Raw genomic sequence first — 22,704 nt, 5'->3', positions numbered from 1 at the left:
CTACACAACTTAAAGATATTAAAATAGTCATGGTGGCTGGCCCTTATTTGTTAATTTTATAAAAAATATTCCTTAGAAACTTTGTCCTTTCCCTAACTTTCTCACCTCCCTTTATAGCAGAATCTTTGGTGGATAAGAATTGCCATATGTAATCCATATTCTCTTTAAATAAAATCTAATGTTAAAGGTTATTTATTGTAAATATTATTATTAATTGTGCCAATTATATATAAAAAATTTGTTATCATAAACTTAAAATATATATTTGATTCAGATGCTGAATTTTATCCTAAGGGTGGGTTTATTAATTAATACCCTAGTAATTGGCAAACATGAATGCCTTAGCCTTTTTAATCTACACTAATTAATAATAGTTGACGTCTCCAATGGTGGCTGGCCTTGTAGTCTTTACGTTCTTTTCTTTTCCTTTTCTTTTTGGGTAATTTGTCTTTACATTCTTTTCCCACTAAAAATTTAAAAGTGTAAATATTTCCATTTGGCATTCCTTTCTTGGTTAATTTTGGATGCATAACAGCCCTAAATACAATGTTTGTAGTGCAGAAACAAATATTGCCCCATAGAGGGGGATAACCTAATTCAACCAATAAGTGAATTGATTGTTCAATGGTCAAATTGATGATTAGTTCAAACATAATATTAAATTTTTTTTTATATAACTTATAAGTAAATATATAATTTAACTTATTTAATATTAAAATAAGTTTACTTTAATAGTATGTCTATTCAAATATGTTAAATAAAATTTTGGTTTAAATAAAAAATCATTTTTTTTTTATACTAATCGAGTCAAATCCAGTTTCATACATAGTTCAATCGGTTTGATTAGTTGTTAATGGTTCAACTGGTCGGATTTACCAATTTGATCCAATTTTTAAACCCATGCCTAAACATGGGTAAACAACTTTACTAATCTTAATTCCCAAAACTATTAAGTCTGTTTAAAGGATAAATTCAGTCATAAAACCACATGATTCAAGACATTAATGGAAAATTACAAGAAAAAGAATACCTAAAATGCGCAAGAACATCAAGCTTAACATCTTCCAATATGGTTTAACATGCTTTAATTAGACTGTTAAACGCCAGTCCAGTAGTAAATGCTTCTAGCATAGTCTGACACTACATATTAATAATGTAGTATTTGGAACTACTAACTTCTGGTTCTAACAATAAATCTTCAGCCAAGCGGTGAGTATTATCAAGCTCACGCTATCCACATCGAGCAACAATGCTTGCTTGATCATTTTTGTGAAACCCTTTAATTAATTATTTAGAAAAAAAAAAAAAAAAAACAATGCTTGCCTGAAAGAAACCTAACAACAGTGTTTTTATGGCAAGGAAAGAAACCTAATAACAGCTTAAGACCACTTTTATGATTCAAAAACCTGAAAATAATGGTTGAAAAGTGAAAACTAAATCTTGCCCTGAGTAAAGCTTGCCACATGCTGTTTAAGAGAAAATGAACTTTAAGAACACCAATGTTTCATTTCACTGTCGAGGGGATGGGAGGCAGTCACTGTTACCCTGAACAACATTGACGCTGGACATAGCAAGGCTCTTCAAATGCATCTACAGAAGAGAGATTATACCAATAGCTGCCAAAAAGCAATTCAACTAATTTTGCATCGATAACATAAAGATACCACTGGGTGCTATTCCAGGCAATGGTCATGACAGCAGTGAAGATTGAAGACAACCAACTGCATCAGTGATGGATAAGTGGAACCCACATAAGAATATTAGGATGTAGGAACGGACTTCAATTTCGGTGGCCAACCCCAAAGTGAAACCTCTTTGTCTGTCATTAAATGCGTATTCAAGTCGCGAAGGCCCCAAAGGGGAGTAGTCAACACGGATACCAAACCCATATCCATATCCACTACCAGGTTTCAATCTTGCCCCAGTAGGATCACTTAATGAAGAAGGAAAATAAAGGAATCAGACCACAAGATCAGAAAAATATCTTGAAAGATGACTCTTCCCACTCACCCAACTGTAGAACATGATAAATAGTGGGTCAAAACTATAAAGAAACCTACCAGGCACAGTGGGGCGTGATCCGAGGTCTGTTCCATAGTCTGAAAAGATAACCCCTTCCACTGGCCCCAACTGCAAAACAAAATGTATTGAAGGGTCAACATGCAAAATTATTACTTACAGATAACAGATAAACTCTGGAGGGAAACAGAAACTTTAGAGGGAAGCATCATACACAGAGATCATCAATCCTGTTCTATTTTCACCCATCTCAGGCAAAATCCTCAGCTCTGAAGTAACTTACACTATTCTAAACTGTTTATGGTCATTCTTTGAAACTCATAAAACCTTCAAACCACAAAAACCTCAGTAAAATTTGTCATTTACATTGAAGGAAACTTGACACTGAATATGGAGTGAAGAGGATGGACCACTCTTTAGATTACAGGGCTTCTGTTTATTAAATTGCAGACAAGCTCTTCAGAATATAATTACGTTGTTGGCCCCTCCTATGACTATTTTCTAACCACTCCGATCCTACTAAATGATATATGCTTGTGCATGGTAACCCCATCACTGATTTCGCTATTTTGAATATATTTAACAAACATTACCGCAATCAAACCATATATAGAAAAAAAAAATTGTTACATAACCCTTTGGTGACAAATTATTATGCACTATCTTTACACATTAATTTAAGTTTTAGCCGTGAATTCAGAAAATTAAGTGATCATAGTTAGTTTTCAGAAGTTTTTTAAATTGTTACCTATTTAACCAAGTAATAACAAGAACATTTCATTAGGGAAAAAAAAAAACTACGCATAAAAACCATGTAGGTAAAATTTATATCTGAGATTAACACTCAACCAGAAAGGTCTTAGCCTGTCTTAATGATAGCACACGAAACTGTCCTTGTAACTAAATAGTAAAGGCAAATCTAATACCACCCTGAAATAATTTTACCTCACATATAATTCTTAAAAACCACACTCTTCAATTGCCCCTCATTATATATGAATATTGTAAAAAGAAAACTGTCAGGTTCCTAGATTCTAACTGGCACCATCAGTTGACCAGTAACATTATCTTGAGCTTAACTCAGCAACCATTACATTCCATTAATTTAGTTCAAGTCCCATTTTAGGGAAATTTAAAAAAATGGCCAAAATGCCCTCCCATTAAGCAAAAATACCCAAAATCACTATTTCCAAGCCAAAATGCCCAAAATCACTGTTCCAAAAAAAAATGCCTATGACTTTTTTTAATACCAAAACTACCCTTCCCCTCATATTTATATAACTCTCCGACTTACTATAGGGTTTTAATGTAATTTTAGATAAATATGAGGGGTTTTTGGATATTTTACATTATAAAGGCATTTTGATATTTATTTATTTATTTCAAATTTTTTCTAAAATATCAAAATTACCCTTCCCTTCATTTATATAACTCCCCTCACTCATTATGGGGGTTAAAATAATTTTAGATAAATATGAAGGGTTTTTGGATATTTTACATTGTAAAGGCATTTTCATAATTATTTATTTATTTCAAACTTTTTCTAAAATGTCAAAATTACCCTTCCCCTCATCTATATAAACCTTCATCACTCATTTTATTTACACACACTTCTCATATCACTCAAACACTCACTCTCACTTTCATTTTTTTTCAACATCAATTAGTAGGGATTAGTTCGGACGGAAGAAGTTTGTATTTCTGTGTTCGACTCGAAAAAACACTATTCATCAAAAAAAAGTATTTATGTCTATCTTAGTCTAAAACTTAATTTCATTTGTTAAGTTTAGTTTTTATGTCATAATATGGGGGTTAAATGCAATGTTTCACAAGTATAGGGGGTTAAAGTAATTTAGGATAAATATGGGGGGTTTTTAGATATTTTATATTATAAAGAAATTTTGATATTTATTTATTTATTTATTTAATTACTTTTTCTAAAATGTCAAAATTATCCTTCCTCTCATCTATATAAACCCTCCTCACTCCCTTTATTTACACACACTTCTCATATCACTCAAACACTCACTCTCACTTTCATTTTTATTCAACATCAATTAGTAGGGATTCGTTCGGATAGAAGAAGTTCGTATTTCTGTATTCGACTCGAAAAAATACTATTTATCAAAAAAAGGTATTTATGTCAATCTTAGTCTAAAACTTAATTTCATTTGTTAAATTTAGTTTTTATGCCATAATATGGGGTTTAAATACAATGCTTCATAAGTATAGGGGGTTAAATGTAATTTAAGATAATATGGGGGGTTTTTAGATATTTGACATTATAAAGGCATTTTGATATTTATTTATTTAATTACTTTTTCTAAAATGTCAAATGAAATATTATTAAAATTAGGGCGCATTTTCATATTAAATATGGTAGACGCATTATAATTGAAATTATAGGTTTTTTCGAGTTTCACTCCTTTAGGATATATCAATTGACATTTTCCAGATTATTACAGAATTTTTCGATTGTTGTCATACTAGGGTATTTCAACTTTTAGATTCCAAATTTCAGTTCTGTTTTTTCGAATTTCATCCCTTTAGGATATATCGATTCGTATTTTTAAGATTTCTGAAGAATTTTTCGATTGATGTTATTCTAGGGTATTTCAACTTTTAGAATTCAAATTTCAATTCTGTTTTTTTGAATTTTACCGTTTTAGGATATATCAACTTGTATTTTTCAGATTTTCAAAGAATTGTTCGATTATTACCATTCTAGGGTATTTCAACTTTTAGAATTTGAATTTCAGTTCTGTTTTTTTGAATTTTATCGTTTTAAGATATATCCATTAGTATTTTCCAGATTTTTGAAGAAATTTTTTATTATTGACATTTTAAAGCATTTCAAAGTATAGAATTTGAATATCTATTTCAAAATATAGATATTATAAAAACGTTTTAAATGGAACGTTACAAACAGATAGATGCATTTTGAGGGGTAAAATAACATACGAAAGTGTTATATAAATTGTCAAATAATTATAGGGGGATAAATAAATTATTAGAAAAATATTATGAGTTTTTCTTAATTATTAATAATTGTACGACTGTTTTTCATAGTTATTATTGATTTTTTTATTATAAATGAATAATTATCTTCAAAAACTGGTCATTGCAGGATTCATAATTAAAATGGATGGTTATGCATCAGTTCGTTATCAGGGAGAATGGATTCAAGGTCGCAACAACACAATGAAATATGTTGAAGGAGCCAAACAATTGATTAAAATCCCTTATGGAATAACATTCGAGGGATTTATTGAGCTTTTGACGGAGTCTTGCAGTATTGATCCAATGAAAAACTACATTCAAGTATCAATGAAGCCAAGAAAAATTGAGCTTGACGGCCCCATCCAGATCCAAAATGATGAAGATGTCCAGGGTCTTCTTGATATGTCCCAGTACTTTCAAGAATGTATTCCTGTATTTGTTACATGTACCCCAATTGAAGGACAGGAGGATGAAGATGAAGATGAAGATGAAAACGAAAGTAGTTGGGTCAAAAAAAAATATGATTTGGAAAAGTTGATTGATTTCAGTAATGACCCGTTGTATATTGCAAACTCATGGGCTCATGGAGAAAAAGATATAGTTCCCTATTGGGGTGACTTTGATGGAAATGATATGCCCGACATTCCTTCAGAAGATGTAGAGCCTGAGTATATGGCATCAGTTACCGAGAGTATGGATAGTTTACAGCTTGAAGATCCTATTTCAGGTGGTGGAAATTATTCTGGGCCATTTTTTGACAATGTCCCCACTGATCCATTTAGGTGGCTTCCTGATTTTCCTCCACAGTCATCAGCATCATCAGGTAGTTTCAGATCGATCCGAGAGGAGCATGGTGTCAAGATAGGGGATATTTTTAATAATAAAGTCCAATTGAAAGACGCTGTGAAGCAATTCGCCTTACTGAAAGGATTTCAATTTGATGTCAAAAAGTCTGACAAGAAACGGTGGGAAATTAAGTGCACGGTCGAAAATTGTAAGTGGTATATACATGCAACCAAGTCCACTGTTGGTGATGTGTGGGGTATCAACTCTATCAATCCTACCCACACATGTTTAGTTGATCAAATCTTGCCACATCACAGACAAGCTGGCGCTCGAGCTTTAGGTCAATTAATGAGATCAAAGTTTGTGATGATTGATCGAATTTATCGGCCTAAAGAAATAATTGTAGACATCGCCGACCGATATAAAATTGATATTTCCTACTTACAGGCTTGGCGGACAAGAAATTGGGCTATTAATTCATTGAGGGGTTCACCGGAGGAATCTTTTATGCTGTTATCAGATTATTGTTACAATTTACAACGTACTAATCCGGGCACCGTTACTGCTATTGAAACAGATGATGAGCATCGATTTACAAATTTTTTCATGGCGTTAGGATGTTCCGTTCGTGTGTTTAGTCAATATCTTCGCCCCGTTATTTGCATTGACGTTACTTTCCTTAAAGGTCGATATCTAGGGCATTTATTTATTGCGGTGGCTCTTGATGGTAATAATCAAATATACCCTATTGGTTTCGGTGTCGGCAAAAAAGAAGATCATGACACGTGGTGTTGGTTTCTTATGAGAATTAAAGAATGCATCCCTGACCTCTCTGAGCTTGCAATAATCTCCGATCGACATCCATGAACTGGGGCATACACGAACTCAATGTAAATCCCCAACACCGGTCCCGAGCTCCGCCCCCCAGCGTTCACATACAAAAGGCAAATGAACGAGATCTTGACATGCTTATACTCAATTTTGTTTGTTATATGATTCTTCATTGTTGTACTTCAGTTTTATGTAACCGATGTATTTTTATTATTGTTTCAAATGTGTAATTGTATTGTCATTTGATGTAATAAATTTAGTGTTTCATATGAGTTATTTCAGTATTACTTTATTTTCTCTAATTGTTTCAAGTGTGTAAATGTTTGAGTAATCATACGTTTTTATTGTTTTTTCATGATAAGATTATTTAAAAAATGAAATCAAATACGATACACATCCATATATAACCACAAATAAAGTATATCATACACATATGCACATACAATAAATATATACATCTAAACATAGAAATAACGATAAATATACATCCGTGAGCTAATCGATACAGTGAAAATACAACGATAAATATACATTCGCAGCTCGCTGTCAACCCGTCTTATTTTGCGAGAAATATCCTGAAACAATATAAAAAATTCGTTAAACATGCGTAAAAACAAATATGTAAACAAATGTATACGTGAAAAAAACATAAAAAGATGAAAAATACCAAATAATCAAAAAGGAAATGAGAAACTTTAAAAAACAAGATTTAACTGCCTGATAACAGTGAAATTCGAAAAAATGAAACTGAAATTCGAATTATACACGTTCAACTACCATAGAATGTTAAGAAACGAAAAATCGATCGAAAATCTAGAAAATACGAGTTGATATAGCCAAGAAAGGTGAAATTCGGAAAAACTGCAATTAAATTTGATTTCTATAAGTTGAAATACTATAGAAGGTTAACAATCGAAAAATCGACTGAAAATAAGAAAATATGAGTTGATAAATCCTGAAATGATGAAATTCAAAAAAACAGAATTGAAATTCGAATTCTAAAAATTGAAAAACCCTAGAATGACAACAATAAAAAATCCTTCAAAAATCTGGAAAATACAAGTCCATATTTCGTAAAACGGTGAAATTCGAAAAAACAAAATTGAAATTCGAATTGTAAAAGTTGAAAAATCCTAGAATGGCAACAATCGAAAAATCCTTCGAAAATCTGAAAAATACGAGTCGATATCTCGTAAAACGGTGAAATCTGAAAAAAGAAACTGAAATTCAAATTCTAAAAGTTGAAAAACCCTAGAATGGCAACAAACAAAAAATCCTTCGAAAATCTGAAAAATACGAGTCGATATCTCGTCAAACAGTGAAATTCGAAAAAACTGAACTAAAATTCGAATTCTAAAAGTTGAAAAACCCTAGAATGGCAACAATAAAAAAATCCTTCAGAAATCTGAAAAATACGAGTCGATATCTCGTAAAATGGTGAAATCTGAAAAAACGAAACTGAAATTCGAATTCTAAAAGTTGAAAAACCCTAGAATGACAACAAATAGAAAATCCTTTAGAAATCTGAAAAATACGAGTCGATATCTCGTAAAATGGTGAAATCTGAAAAAACGAAACTGAAATTCGAATTCTAAAAGTTGAAAAACCCTAGAATGGCAACAAACGGAAAATCCTTCGAAAATCTGAAAAATACGAGTCGATATCTCGTAAAACGGTGAAATCCGAAAAAACGGAATTGAAATTCGAATTCTAAAAGTTGAAATACGCTAGAATAGCAACAATCGAAAAATCTTTCAGAAATCTGAAAAATACGAGTCGATATCTCGTAAAACGGTGAAATTTGAAAAAACGGAACTGAAATTCGAATTCTAAAAGTTGAAAAACCATAGAACAGAAAAAACGGATATAAAATTTGAAAACTACCCTATCAGAAACCCTAGATAAGAAAATTCTCAATTTACCCCCTCATAAAAATTCCTATTCTAAAAAGGTCCACTGTTATATGAAAAATTTCAGAAAAACCCGCTCTGTTCTAAGGAATCTCCTTGGCTTCCCAATATTTTAAAAAAGCTAAGTTACACCCCCAAAATTTGCTGAACGTGAGCGAACGCACTTGACGTGGGAAACACTGTTCCCACGTCGGACTGCCGATCACTTCGGAAGCCATTTTCGGCCAAAATTTGGTTGTTTCGGCCTCCGATTTCTACATAAATCAAATCTACACGTTGTATAACATAAAACCCCTCAATCAATTCAACCAAAACAACCAAGAATCAAAACATTTTAAGCATTGTTCAAGATCGAAACCCTAAAATTCAAACCGCAAAATTTCAATCAAATCTCAATAATATGCGCAATAATTTGATTCAAATAAGATTACGGGAGATATACTAACCTTCTTTGCCATTTGAGGATGCCGGAAAGCAAGAAAATCGCCAGAATCTGGTCGAACGTGGGATGAACATGGTGGCTGTGTTTAACGTGAGTTTTTGCTGTGTTTAACGTGAGTTTTGGCTGTGTTTATATACAGGGGTTGTTTCATAATTTCGTCAAACTCACGTTTATGTGACCAATTTCAAAAAAACCCAACGTGGGCTAACGACTTTCCCACGACACCCCAATACTTTAAAAAAGCTAATTTACCCCCCCTAAAATCTGCTGAACGTGGGATGAAGTGCTTGACGTGGGAAACACTGTTCCCACGTCGGACTGCCGATCACTTCCGCAGCCATTTTCGGCCAAAATTTTGTTGTTTCGGCCTCCGATTTTCGCATAAATCAAATCTACACGTTGTATAACATAAAACCCCTCAATCAATTCAACCAAAACAACCAAAAATCATAACATTTTAAGTATTGTTCAAATCGAAATCCTAAAATTTCAAATCGCAAATTCTTAATCAAATCTCAATAATATGAGCAATTACTTGATTCAAACAAGATTACGGGAGATATACTAATCTTATTTGCCATTTCCGGTTGCCGGAAACCAAGAAAATCAGTGGAAATCCGGATGAACGTGGGAGAGTTGGAAATTTTGAATTTTCTTTGAATTTAAACAGTAACATTAACGTGGGAAGGAACGAAATTTGCTGAGTTTATATATAGGGGCAGTTTCGTCATTTCACAAAATCTGGGCATTTTTGCTTAAACCTAAATATTTTGGGCAATTTCCTTAGACCCCCTTAATTTTGACTAATTTTTAAAATTTCCCCCCATTTTAATACATGGCACTGAAGTACCTTCTACATTGGAGAAGGACCATAATTTTGGAGCATTTTTCCACTCCCCTAAATTTATATCGTTCAGAAATGATTTATGCATGCTTTGCTATTCTTCATATATGTCACATTCCTTATAAATGCCTAGATTCATGCCTGTTTTGCTGTTTATATATGTGCTAATTCTTTACTGACCCTTTCCTTTTGGAATTCATCATGTGTCTTGCCTTCGTAAAACTTCATTAAATTCATGTGTTGTAATTCCAACCAGATTTATGCATCATGACATGCAGTGACAAGTTCATATAACACAATAAAATTTTGTTGGGGTCCTACCATTGGGAAAGAGATTTCACTGGAGACAACAACATAAGATTGACCAGAACCCACTGCACCTTCTGCATAGCCTCTCACACTATTTGTTCCTCCCATGGCAAAGGCTTCATGAGGTAAGAAATTACCTACTACATGCCCACCGGACAAACTAGCAATGAGAAACAATGCAAATTAGCAAACTAAAACAGAAACTTGATTCATTTACAATAAACAAGGATTACTTGATTTAAAAAAATATAGTTATCCCACACTAATAATCATCTGAATTATGCCTTTAATAACCCAAAAAAAAAAAAAAGGAAAGAGAAAAAGAGAGGTAGCATACCTTAAAAGAACACAGGCCAGACCAACTTCTACACACTTTCTCACATAAGCAGTCACTCTTATTAAAAAATAACCACTCAGGCAAAACAGGAAGTCCTTGTTCCACATTGAAAACAAACTGCACAGACAACAAATATGATGGTCCACACAGACAGTAAATAAAGAAAGTTTAAAGGAGTTCCAAATGACTAACCATTGAAGACCCTGATCACCAGAACCAGTATAAACACTCTCAACTTTAGCAATTAAAATCTTATCATGGCTCTTGCCACTGCCCAAAAAAAAGAGAAGTTACACAACAGGAAGAGCAGAAGCAAGTCCATTGCATCATAACCACTTATTTGCAACCAATTAATAAATCATATACAAACTACTCATCATACTAGTCATTTCTCTATAAGAAATTTAGTTTTGGCAACCAATAAACTTAGAAAAGAAATGACTAGTTCAGCGATATATTTTTTCTAGGAGGCATACCTAGCTGTAAGAGGGCTGCTGTAGAAGTCTTTGATAACGGGATTTCCTTTTCCATCACGGGCACCAGCATGCTGACTAAAGGAAAACACAATCACATGGTAAAAATTTTTGTTCTGTACAATGTACTATAGTTTCAAAAATTGACTTTTTGAAGAAGCCTGAGCATAACATAGAGAAGGCCTTGCTACATCATTTACAGCAGCAACTAAAACAGTCAATAACAAAAGAAGTTTCACTTGTAAACAATGTATCCCTGTAAAAAATTGTAAAATAAACCTATGGAAATAAAACAATATTATGTTTGCATAGTGCTATGATAACATTAATCCTTAAAGTTCATGCTATTAGATAAAGAAATTGGTAATTCTACCTGAAAAATTAGTCCTGCTGTCCCACTCCACTTTGGCCTGATTGGTCAACTAAATTCTATTCCTGCCAATGGTCGGACTGCTATTGTCAGGTTGGTTCCCATGGACAAGGGTAACAGGAGTTATTGAATTCCAGTACAAACAAAATCAGTTCAAGTAATAGTCAGTTCCCCACGATCAATAAAGTTATAGTTAAAAAGAAAACCTTAAAGTACCTGAACCATAATAGTGCGAGATGTCCGCCTGTCATCCCCTTCAATCCATGGGTCTGTGTAATTTATGTGAAATATAGAGTCAATCTGGCCCCTCTCTAATGAAATATTAAGTTTTTGGTTTCCTCCAAATACATTCCGATGAGAATAGGCAGAGCTGCAATAGAAATGAGTAAATATTAGGAAAGGACTGTAAATACTCATCATCACATCAATTTAGCAAAAGAGAAAAAATTCAGAAATGCAGTACATGCACGTGCGTGTAGGTTGATATGCATGTGAATGTATCTTGCAGAAATGAAAAGGAATTTATCATGGCTCCCAAACAAATCTTATGAGCATTAAAAAGACAAAACCTCTTAATTGAATGAGAACAGGCAAATAAAAAATAGTGTGAACTCCATTTGTTTACATAACAGAAACAATGAGGAATATATAAATATTTTAGGAATAAAACATGTAATTAATTAGGAAGAACATAAAATTAGGAACTGACAACCAGATGATGCAGTGTAAAATATCACCTTCCTATGAGTCCGGATAGAGGACCACTTGTGATCCTGCAAGTGAATGAAAAAAAAATTAATATTGTCTTAGATAAATCAGCATATGAATATATAAACTTTAATTTCAATATATACATATATAAGGTAACACATATTGGAACTATGTCTAGCTAAATTAATATCACCTACCCACTTCATATACCACCACCAGCAGAAAAGCCTCCGGTAGGACGCTCAACAACATTCATTATTAAGTCAACCTTGTCAGTATCTACAATGTTGCCAAAGAAAATGGGCATTTCAATTCAAAAAATATGTGTTGAACCATAGCCATAACTCCCAAAAAAAAAAAATATTTGCAAACTTTTTACATATCTCTATAACATCTGAAAACATATATCATGTATGAGATGATTCAAATGCAATTGCACTTTATTTCACCTCCAGCAGGTTGAGGAATAATGCTGACATCTTCCATGATTCCCATAGTTAGCACTGTTTCTACATCTCTTTTCCCTTGAAACACACTATAAACCTACAGAAGAATTATTTCAAATGCCAACAAATTTTTTAGTTTTAAATATTGTCTAAAGTCTGAAAACAAACTGGTGCATTCCATAGAATCCACCAATTATTTACATGAGATACATCATAACACATTAATGGTCAACCATTAATACTTCACTTACCAATAAAAAACAAAAGCAACTTGACAACCGATCATAAGGTAATAAGAGATGGCAACACCAAAACAGAAAGTAAAGTATATCTCATATCCTATGACATTCGACAAAAATATGTGAAAAAATGAAAGGGTAACAAAGAGTTTAAAGGATAAATAAGCTGAAGAGAATTCTGTGTGCTTATATATAATAAGTTCTCCCACATTAAATAAAACCCTGAAAGTCAACATTATTGCATTTGTGCCAGTCAAAGGTGAGAATACACCAGTACTGGCCCAGTCCCATAGATGTCCAAAAGCTTCCACTTCATGCCAACCTAACACAATTTGTTCTTCGGTTGAAATTCAACAAAAGCCTTAATACTTACAGAATGAGGGTCGATATATCAATTAATGATCACTTGTAACCAGGCAAAGTGGGGACTTTGACAATCAGCTATCTTGACAGCTATGCCTAAAAAATCTTGAATCTTGGTTTTGGTTATACTCCCTTTTGAGATCACATCCTCTAGCGGGATTTACCCAAAACCACATCCTATGTTCAGCTCTATAACAATTATAATAGCCCACCCACTTGAAAGCATAAATTGTTCACCTTAGGCTAATTATTCACAATTTTAATATTAAATGTTTTCCCGAAAGACTTCATAGTAGTCTAAAAAATGTAACTCCAGTAACCCTTTTTAACTACACAGTGCATATAGGATTTCGTCTTGGCCATTATGCCTATGTTTAAGTCCTTTTATCAAAACACTCTTCCTCACAAATTACAAGTAAATTCGGGGATGTACCTGTCCTTTATTGGTTGTAAGTTGCTGAAGTATGTTTTCAGGCTTTGTCTTCCCCCTAGTTGGTTCACCACTAAAATAGCAATACAGATATGTCACATAGAGATCCTATGTTTACAATTTCAAATATTTTATAGAAAATAAAACACAAGATTTTATGTGTGCCAATGTGTCTGCGTACAAAATGAATCTATTAGTATGTGCATGAAAAAAAAAAGCAAATTCAACATGAATTCTTATGTCTTCCTGTCACGGAAACATATAGAAATATTATTGACCTCAGCTTCTACAACTTCTAATCTTATTACACCACCAGAGAGAATTTTGACACCAGATACCTGTGAAGGCAATCAAAATCTGATTTTCGATTCTTAATATCTTGGGTGAGGTCAACTTTAATATTGAAATAAGCTAACTCTACTTTTCCATAAACAATGAAATATAAGTAAAGAATATCAACAAACAATGAAACATAAGTAATGAATATCAGCAGGTAAAAACACTAACCAACCCAAAAAGACCACGTTCTGTATACCACCAGTTAATGGAATTCATTTCTTCCTCCAAACACCTAACATTGACAATTTTTCCTGCACAGCTTGACCCCAAAATTCAAATTAATTAACATATATAATCCATTTTGAATGTGGCACACAATCAACATATGTTGAGAAATCTACCATAACCATCACAAAAAGAATCTTGCAGAAACTTCGATGGAAGAACATTAGCTCCTTCACATACTAAACCATGAAACTCCTGGTTCGGTTCTACCTTATGCCACAATAAATTAATATCAATCATCAAGCCATACTAAAAAAATAAACATTTTTCCATAAACACAATTGTTTAATATAAAAAATTTACATATAAAAATGTTTTCAGACAATGTTTTTAGATACAATTTTAATTTAGAAAATAATGCTGGAATATTATATTAAATGCATTCTCGAAATATTACAGTTAGGTTTTTAATCTTTATTTTTCATTGTCAAAGAAATAAAAAGAACAAAATAAAATATATAGTTAATTTTATTGACTGTTTGATATATCATTATACTAGGGCTGTCTTTATCCCACTTCTTTTTTCTTTGTTTTTTGTATTTCAAGAAATTATATCATTAAAAAAAGGAATTCAAACTTATTTGACACAAGTGCGGGTTGAGGATCTGGGGTCACAAGAGACTAGCGGTTTGTCAAATGCAAACGACTAGCAGAGAGAACAATGCAATTGACTAGCTAAGAGAGTGACTAATGGCTAGAGAGGAGATGATTCAGGAAGATCTTATTGGCACCTAGGTGTGACCACATTGCTTTTGGTGATTGCTAGAGCATGGCAATCCATTAAACAGGAAGAGAAGAGTATAAACTGTGAGAGTGGAGAAGAAAAACAAGCAGCAAAACTTGTTAATGAGTTTTTGGTGCAGGGAGTGTATTGGCCAGTTGAATAGCCAAAAGTTTCTATCTAATTTCTTTTATCATCTCCGGATTTCATTTTCAGATTTATAAGCCAAGAGGTGGTTCGTGCGTCTGCCTTCCCTGTAATATCCTCATTGATAAATGAACCGTATCTTTGAGTGAAATTTCTAGTCCATTATCATACTCATATGGATTTGTGTTCAAATAATTATTTGCATTTTATGGGTTTGTATTTAGTTGGTATCAGAGCAATCAAATGTGGGGTATGGTTTTAACAAGGATGGAAGGATGTGTGGATGAATTGGAGCATAACTACCGTGGGTTGGTCAAACAAATGACATCCATATATTCATGGCTAGTTTAGTTAGCGAAGAAGATAGAAAAGGGTGAATCACAATTCAATGCCTTAGATTTAAGCATGAACTTCGATAGTTTAGGACGAAGGATGAAAAGGGGAAATTCACCAATCCAACTTGTATTTCCCCCATGGTTATCGTCGACCAATCTTTAGTGCGCCAGGAAACTGGGCTAATGGTTGACGATCTTCGCATGTTAATCACCCACCAAGATTGACAGTGATGTAGGATCCAATGGTGTGACCAACCTCCACATCGACTTGAGCTTCCCATGTTTTTCGGGGATTACTCATACAATTGGATAGCTAAAATAAAGAGGTATTTTCACATTAATATGTTAATTAAATCGAAGCAATTAGCTTCAGTTTTACTGTGTTTCGAGGAAGTTGCCCATGGCTGGTTATAATTCTATGAACTAAATCAACCGTTTCACAGCTGGGAAGAATTACAAGATGAATTATTGCTCAGATTTGTCTAACTTTGATGAGATCCCCCCAGGAAGAATTGATTTCGCTCCAACAGTTGAGTTTGATGGCAAATTATTGAGAATAGTTTGAAAGGCTAGCGACAGTCGTCAACCTTAGTGAAGAAATCCAGAGTGAATCAAGGTTATTTAGGCCCAAGGAATTGAAGGAGGTGATGATATTTGCCCAATGCTTAATTGGGCTTTAAAAGGAAAGGAATTGACCTAGTCTAATGATAAGCAGTGGCAAGGCTTTGGGCTTTTCCCAATCTTCCTTAACAAGAATTATTAACTCGACCCAACCCACTTGCTTAAATTCCCCAACCATAACTTACCAAATTACTTGATTCCACACATTTCCCCTAATACATCCAGCCATAAACTCTAGATTGACAACCTATAGACCTCAATCCAACCCTAAAACACCACTTTAACATTCTTTCACATCGAAATCTTCTCCAAGTATCCGTCAAACGATCCATCCAAATGGGTACAAGCGTTTATCCTCTGCAAAATTCCAATCCAAGAGAGATCGAGGGTTATTTTTTTGATGCAATGAGAAATACAAATTAAATCACATATGTTGATTTAAGCAACTGAAAGTCTTTTTGTTCCAAGAAGAGAAAGAGGAGGAAGACATCCAATCTATAAAGGAAGATGAGGTCATTGAAGTGGAAGCTAAGGCAATGGAGGTCTCACAAAATTTGTTGGTTTTATGTCCCCTAAGACAATAAAGATTGAAGAAACCATCCATAATCAATCAATCATCGTCTTAGTGAATTACGGGGGTACTCATAGCTTTATCGCCTAAAGGTTGGCTAAACATCTTTAACTTCTAATTAATACAAAGAATTTCAAGGTCACTCTTGGTAACACGTAAGGTGTGAGAGGAGTTGGTCTTTGCTGAGAGATCCAATTGGTTTAGAGCTAGTGATTTTCAACACGATTTGTTAACACAACATGACATAAAAAATATCCAGTTAGAATTGAGTTTTTTTGACATAGAATTTATTTCAAATCAATCCGACATGACTCAAAACTAAATTGGATAGTGTTAAGATTGACATAAAAGTGACACAAAAGTAACCCAAACTAACTCGAATATTTAGAGAAATGTTAATTTAGTAGAATTTTGAAGGATAAATTATAGAATTGTTGAAGGAAATATTAACCAAAATTGAAATACTTAAATATTGCATATAATTGTAATTAATCATATTATTCTTAATTTTTATTTAAATATTTTATTATATTATTTGATAATGAGAACGTGATATAGGGAGAAAAATTCTTTGAACTCTTGGACAGAATTGAAATCCTTTTGTTGGCATCTCTGTTAGAATCTAAATGTCGTTTGTTGGCGACACCATTCTATCCAACCTTAGCCATCCAAAGTCCACCTTTTACAACCCAAAATGTCCTCTTTCCATGACTTTCAAGTTGCATCTCCAAACCTACTACATTATTCGTCATTGTTGCCACATCAATTTCCTTTGTTGGTGGTCGTCCTACTTATCTCCACTGTCGCCAGCCATCACCACCACCGCCTCATCACTGGTTTGTTCGTCACGTCACCTCTTATTAGATAATTGTGTTATGATTATTGTTGAATTTGTGTTTTTGAGTTGGGGAAGTTGAGATTTGTTCGAGGTGTTGTTTTGTGTTCGGGAGTTGTTCGTGTTGGAGTTGGTTTCATATGCTTTTAATTCATAGGCAAGTCAGAAATAAGATCACATGACTGAGGGATGAGTGGGGTACCCTCATTTCTAATAAGGGGATTTCGATAATTTGGTTGTGCGATTTTACCAGGTTTGCTTAGTGTCCCGACACAACCATCTATTGAGAACACATTCAGGTACTTCATTAGTTGTATTCCTATTGATATAATAGATAGTTTGATTGCTCTCATTACTAATATAAAGATTAGAGATGCATTATTCTCTATTCTTAATGATAAATCTCCTAGTATAGATGGGTTTACATCTTTATTCTCTAAGAAATCCTAGGATATTATTAGGGTTGAGTTTAGAGTTGCAATGAAGCATTTCTTTGGTACCAGTAGATTACCTAGATGTGTAAATGTCATGAGTATATCTTTGGTTCCTCATATGGAGTGTCATAGAAGTATGAGTGACTTTAGACCGATTTCTTGTTGCAATGTATTAGGACTTCATTCTTTTGGCATTACAAACAATGGGCATTCCAGATCAAATGGTTCAGTAGATTAAAACATGTATGACAACAATGCATTTTTTAGTTGCACTGAATAAAGAGTTGCATGATTTTTTCCTATCATCTAAAGGAGTTAGACAAGGTGATCTTTTAACACCATATCTATTTGTTTTGGCCATGAAGGGGTTAAGCGGTATTTTGCGAAAGACTACTCAGGTTCTAGGTTTTCAGTACCATTAGAGATGTTGACAAACAAGTATCACTCATTTTTGCTTTGTTGATGATTTGATGGCTTTTTGTCATGCTAATGTTGTTTTTGTGGGAGTTATAAAGTATTCTCTAGATGAGTTTGTTTCGATTTCTAGTTTAGTTACTAATTCAGAGAAGAGCCATTTTTTTTGTCAGGGGTTAGTGAAGATCATGTGCAGATATAGTCTACTTTAGGCTTTCAGTTGGGTGTGCTACCTATCCAATATTTGGGAGAATCTTTGGTTTCCACTTGACTTAAGCATGTCGACTGACAACCTTTGATTGAGTGGATTTTGTGTAAGATCAGACTATGGACTTCAACTTCACTGACTTACGCTGGTCAACTACAGTTCATTAAATCAGCGTTATTCTCTTCAAGTATGCTATTCTACTATGTTTATTCTTCCAATAGCTACTATGTGGAGAATTGAGAGTATTTTGAGAGGTTCTGTTTGGAGAGGCACCTCACTTTTACATTTGGCGGCTAAGGTGGTTTAAACGTTAGCATGTTACCCTTTGAGGGAGGGAGGTTTGGGGATTAAGAGGATTTAAGAATGGAATAAGGTAACAATTTTGAAGCATGTTTAGAGGCTTCTCACAAATCACAACTTCATCTGGTCATCTTGGGTTCATAGGGTTCTTCTTAGAGGTTAATCCTTTTGGCATATCAAGGTTACTTCCGAGGTTTCATGGGCATGGAGGAAGATTTTTCTTAGTAGAGATTGGTGTAAAGGCCTTATTGTTAGTTGCATTGGTGATGGGTGAGACACTTCTATTTGGCTTGATTATTGGTAATCACAAGGTCCTTTGTGTGATTTATTCTCCTTTAGGATGTTATCATCTACCAGTCTACCTTGAGATACCAAGGTGTCAGATATCATCCAAGATGGTTCATAGGCTCTTTTGTCGAGTAGCTTGGAGCTGCAACATATATGGAACTCAGTCACCACCCATCCATGAGTTGGGGTTTCTGATTATCTTGTATGGAAAGGTCACTCCTCTGACAAGTTTAAGGTTGACTTCGCATAGAATGTGTTATAGGCCCAAAGAGATGTCAACTTTGTGCACCATCTACTTTAGTTCCCAGGACATGTTTCATGCCACTCATTCATCCTCTGGCTTGCCACTTTGGGTCGTTTGTGCATCATGGATCACCTTCAAGGTCACAAGCTTCTAGATTCTACCAGCTGTGTTTTGTGCAACTCAGTCATGGAGACATATGATCACCTATTCTTCAGCTACAATTTCTTTGATTTATTTAGGAGGAAATCAAAGTTAGAACTCTTGTGACTTAGTCAAGCTTTTCTTGGTTCTCTCTGATTCATTGGGCTTCTTTACACCTTTGATGCAGGAGAGACTTTAGACATGTTTTATCTCGATTATCCCTATCTATCATACTATGTTGTCTATGATATGAGAGGAATAATCGAGTGCTCCTCCAACATTATAGGCATCGCTATGAGATTGTTACAAGCATTTTCAATGTGATTCACGCTAGGATTGTTGGCTTGGAGCCGAGGCATGAGATCTCCCTTTAGTTTCAAACTATTTGACAATTACTTAGTTTTCTCTAGAGCTTGCGTGCTCATTCTGTTTTGAGTCTTTTATAACACTTTTTCAATTTGTTCTTTTATGGAGTTTGTGTGCCCACTGTGTTTTATTTTGAGTCTTATGTGACTTTTTGATTGGGGTATGCCCCTCACATTTTGTTCTTTTTTTTTCTTTATAATTTCTTAATTTCTCCAAAAAAAAAATGATTTGGTCAATAAAATTATTGACGTGTTTTAAATGTCTAGGTACATAATTATTAGACCATTTGTAAACAAGAAAAAAATATTATATTGTGTATTTTATTAATAATAGATTGAGTTAATTTAATAAATGAATTAAAATGCTAAAAACACTTAGGCAAGTAAAAACAATAGACAATTTTGAATCAATTTGGGTTGTGTCAGATCAACCTAAACATTAACAGGTTGGACACAATTCTAATTTGGGTCGGGTTAAAACTAAAAGTCTCTAACTTAAACTCGAAATGACAAAATACAAATACGACCCGATAACACAAATTATCAGGTCTAATTTGGTTTTACATAGTATCCATATCACTCAAGATCTTTTCCCTTTAAATTTGGGTAATGTGGATGTGACACTAGGGGTGAATCGATTGTCTATGCTAGGTAAAGTGTGAGGTAATTGAAAAACACAAACCATGTGTTTCAAATTGTAACGACGACAATTGCAACGTGACCCAACTCTAATCACTATGGAAACAACATTCAAAAGTCTCTAGAAATCTGTAAAGGCTGGCAATTAAGGTTTTTGGCTTGAGTTTGTTAGTTTAGAGGATACCATTTTACCAAAGGAATAACCTATGTGAAACTTGATTACCTAACTACTCCAGGCTTTTCAGCATCAATTTGATGGCCCATCAAGAGAACCTGCTCAACAAACCAATGATCAAGCTATCAGATTGATAGATGGAGCTAAACCTCCTAATTTTTTATTCTAGCTTGTATATCTCCTTCATAACAAATTCTCTCCTATTAGACGTTTGGAAGATCTATGTAGGTGGAACATTGTTTGGATTGTGAAAATACTTAAATTCCCAAATTTTAGATCTCTTATTAGGTGGGGGCACACGCACAAGTATGAGCTAAGGAGCTGGGGTCACTAGCACCAATGCAAGCAACTAGCAGCTAGAAATGAGCTGATTCAGGAAGATTCTAATAGCACCTAGTGCCCATAATTTACTGTTCTAGCCTATATAGCTCCTTCATACCAACTTATCTCCTATTGTACTTTGGAAGATCTATGTAGGTGGGACATTGTTTGGATTGTAAAAATACTTAAATTCCCAGATTTGTGATCTCTTATTAAGCGGAGGCACATGCGCAAGCATGAGCTAAGAAGCAGGGGTCACTTGCACCTCGCAGTTTGTCAAATGCAAGCCACTAGCGGAAAGAACAATGCAAGTGACCAGCGGCTAGAAAAGAGCTGTTTCAGGAAGATTCTAATAGCACCTGGGTGTGGCTATATGGCTTTTGCTGACTGATAGAGCATGACAGTCTGATAAGCAGGAAGATAAGAGAATAAAGTGTAAGAGTGGAGAGAAAAAAAACATGCAGAATTTGGTAACAAGTTTTTGGTGAAGGGTGAGACTGACCTTTGGAATAGTCATAAGTGGAGAGTATGGACCTCTTAATAGTCAGTCTAATTTCTTCTGTCATCTTCCGATTACACTTTCAGTTTGTAAGCCAAGAGGTGGTTTGTGCATCTGCCTTCCCTGTCTCATTATGAATCAATGAACAGTATCTTTGAGTACAATTTCCAGTCTATTCTCGTACTAATTTTTGGATTTGCGTTCAATTAATTATAAGCATTTTCTGTGTTTGCATTATTAACTCCTTGCTTAGGTTTATTTGTAAATGGACGTGGAAAGCGGTTTGATGGTTGTACGACGAAGGCGGTAGATTATAGAACACAGAATGACATGACGAACAACTCTGATAAATAAAAATAAAGTAGTTCAAGGAAATATTTCTTTATATATACCTGAAAGACTAATCTGATGCCGTCACGCGTGTACGGCGACAGGCATACACGAACAAAAGTGACGCTATTGATGATTCTGTGCACGTCCTCTTGGACTTCACGTATCGTTAAAGCTGAGTTGGCACGGCAGGCTTTTAACGCCGTTAAAGCTTCAGTTTCAAGATCTTTTTTCTCAAGCTCGTCACCGTCTTTGTTTCTCACCAAAACTTCACTTATCAACACTCGCTCTTCGTCAAACTGACTTAGTGAATGCGCCTGCCCCTTCAGTTACGGATTTGACGACTCTTTCTGACTCAGCGACAGAGATGCCGAGCATAGAAGCGGCGAATTCGCTACCGTCTCGGATTGAGTGAGAGCCAATGAAGCTGAACAGAGAAGAGGAAGCCTTCTCTTGTACTCTCCTAGTAAGAGTGAAGCCGCCAAATGGACCTTCTGATTCGATGCCACAAAAGTCGACTCAGAGGAACGAATTTTGAGTGAATTAAGTAGTTGGGAAAGCGAATTTCTGGTTTTGATGAGTGCTTGGGAAAAAAGGGGAGACAAGAGTGGGGACGAAAGAGAGGAACTTTGACAGAAGACGAAGTGAAGCGAACGTCTTCGTTTTTGTGAGGCATTGCTTGAATTGATCGAAATGTTTGTTTGTGGAAGTTTAATCTGGGATTTTGATTTCTAGAGTTTTAAGAAGAGGAGGAAGAAGACCAAGATAAACCCTTTCCGGGTTTGAAATTTGGCCCAGTGACCCAGACTGAATTTTTTTGTATAAATTAGAGATGCCCGTGCTTATCGAATATTTTAAAAAGAAACTAAATTTTTAGAAGACGAAAATACCACGTAACACCCCTAAACAAAAATAACTCTAGCACCCACCAACTTTGAAAACTAAAGATGCATTCCCTCTGTTTAGGGATGGCAATGCAGAAAGGTGGGGAGGGGATTGATATCTCCATCCCCATCCTCGTAAGAGATATTAATCTCAATCT

The 22,704-nt window shown here is 34.4% G+C and overlaps 1 pseudogene; it reads right to left on the bottom strand.

Moving 5' to 3' along the window:
• Nucleotides 1–1,070: 1,070 nt before the first annotated feature.
• On the bottom strand, nucleotides 1,071–22,450 carry LOC123205617 (annotated as a pseudogene).
• Between the last annotated feature and the right edge of the window lie 254 nt (nucleotides 22,451–22,704).

This window comes from Mangifera indica, unplaced genomic scaffold (assembly GCF_011075055.1).
Source record: "Mangifera indica cultivar Alphonso unplaced genomic scaffold, CATAS_Mindica_2.1 Un_0010, whole genome shotgun sequence".
Taxonomy (NCBI): Eukaryota; Viridiplantae; Streptophyta; class Magnoliopsida; order Sapindales; family Anacardiaceae; genus Mangifera; species Mangifera indica.
Note: the sequence above shows the minus strand (reverse complement) of the source record. Positions and strands in the feature narration are given on the sequence as shown.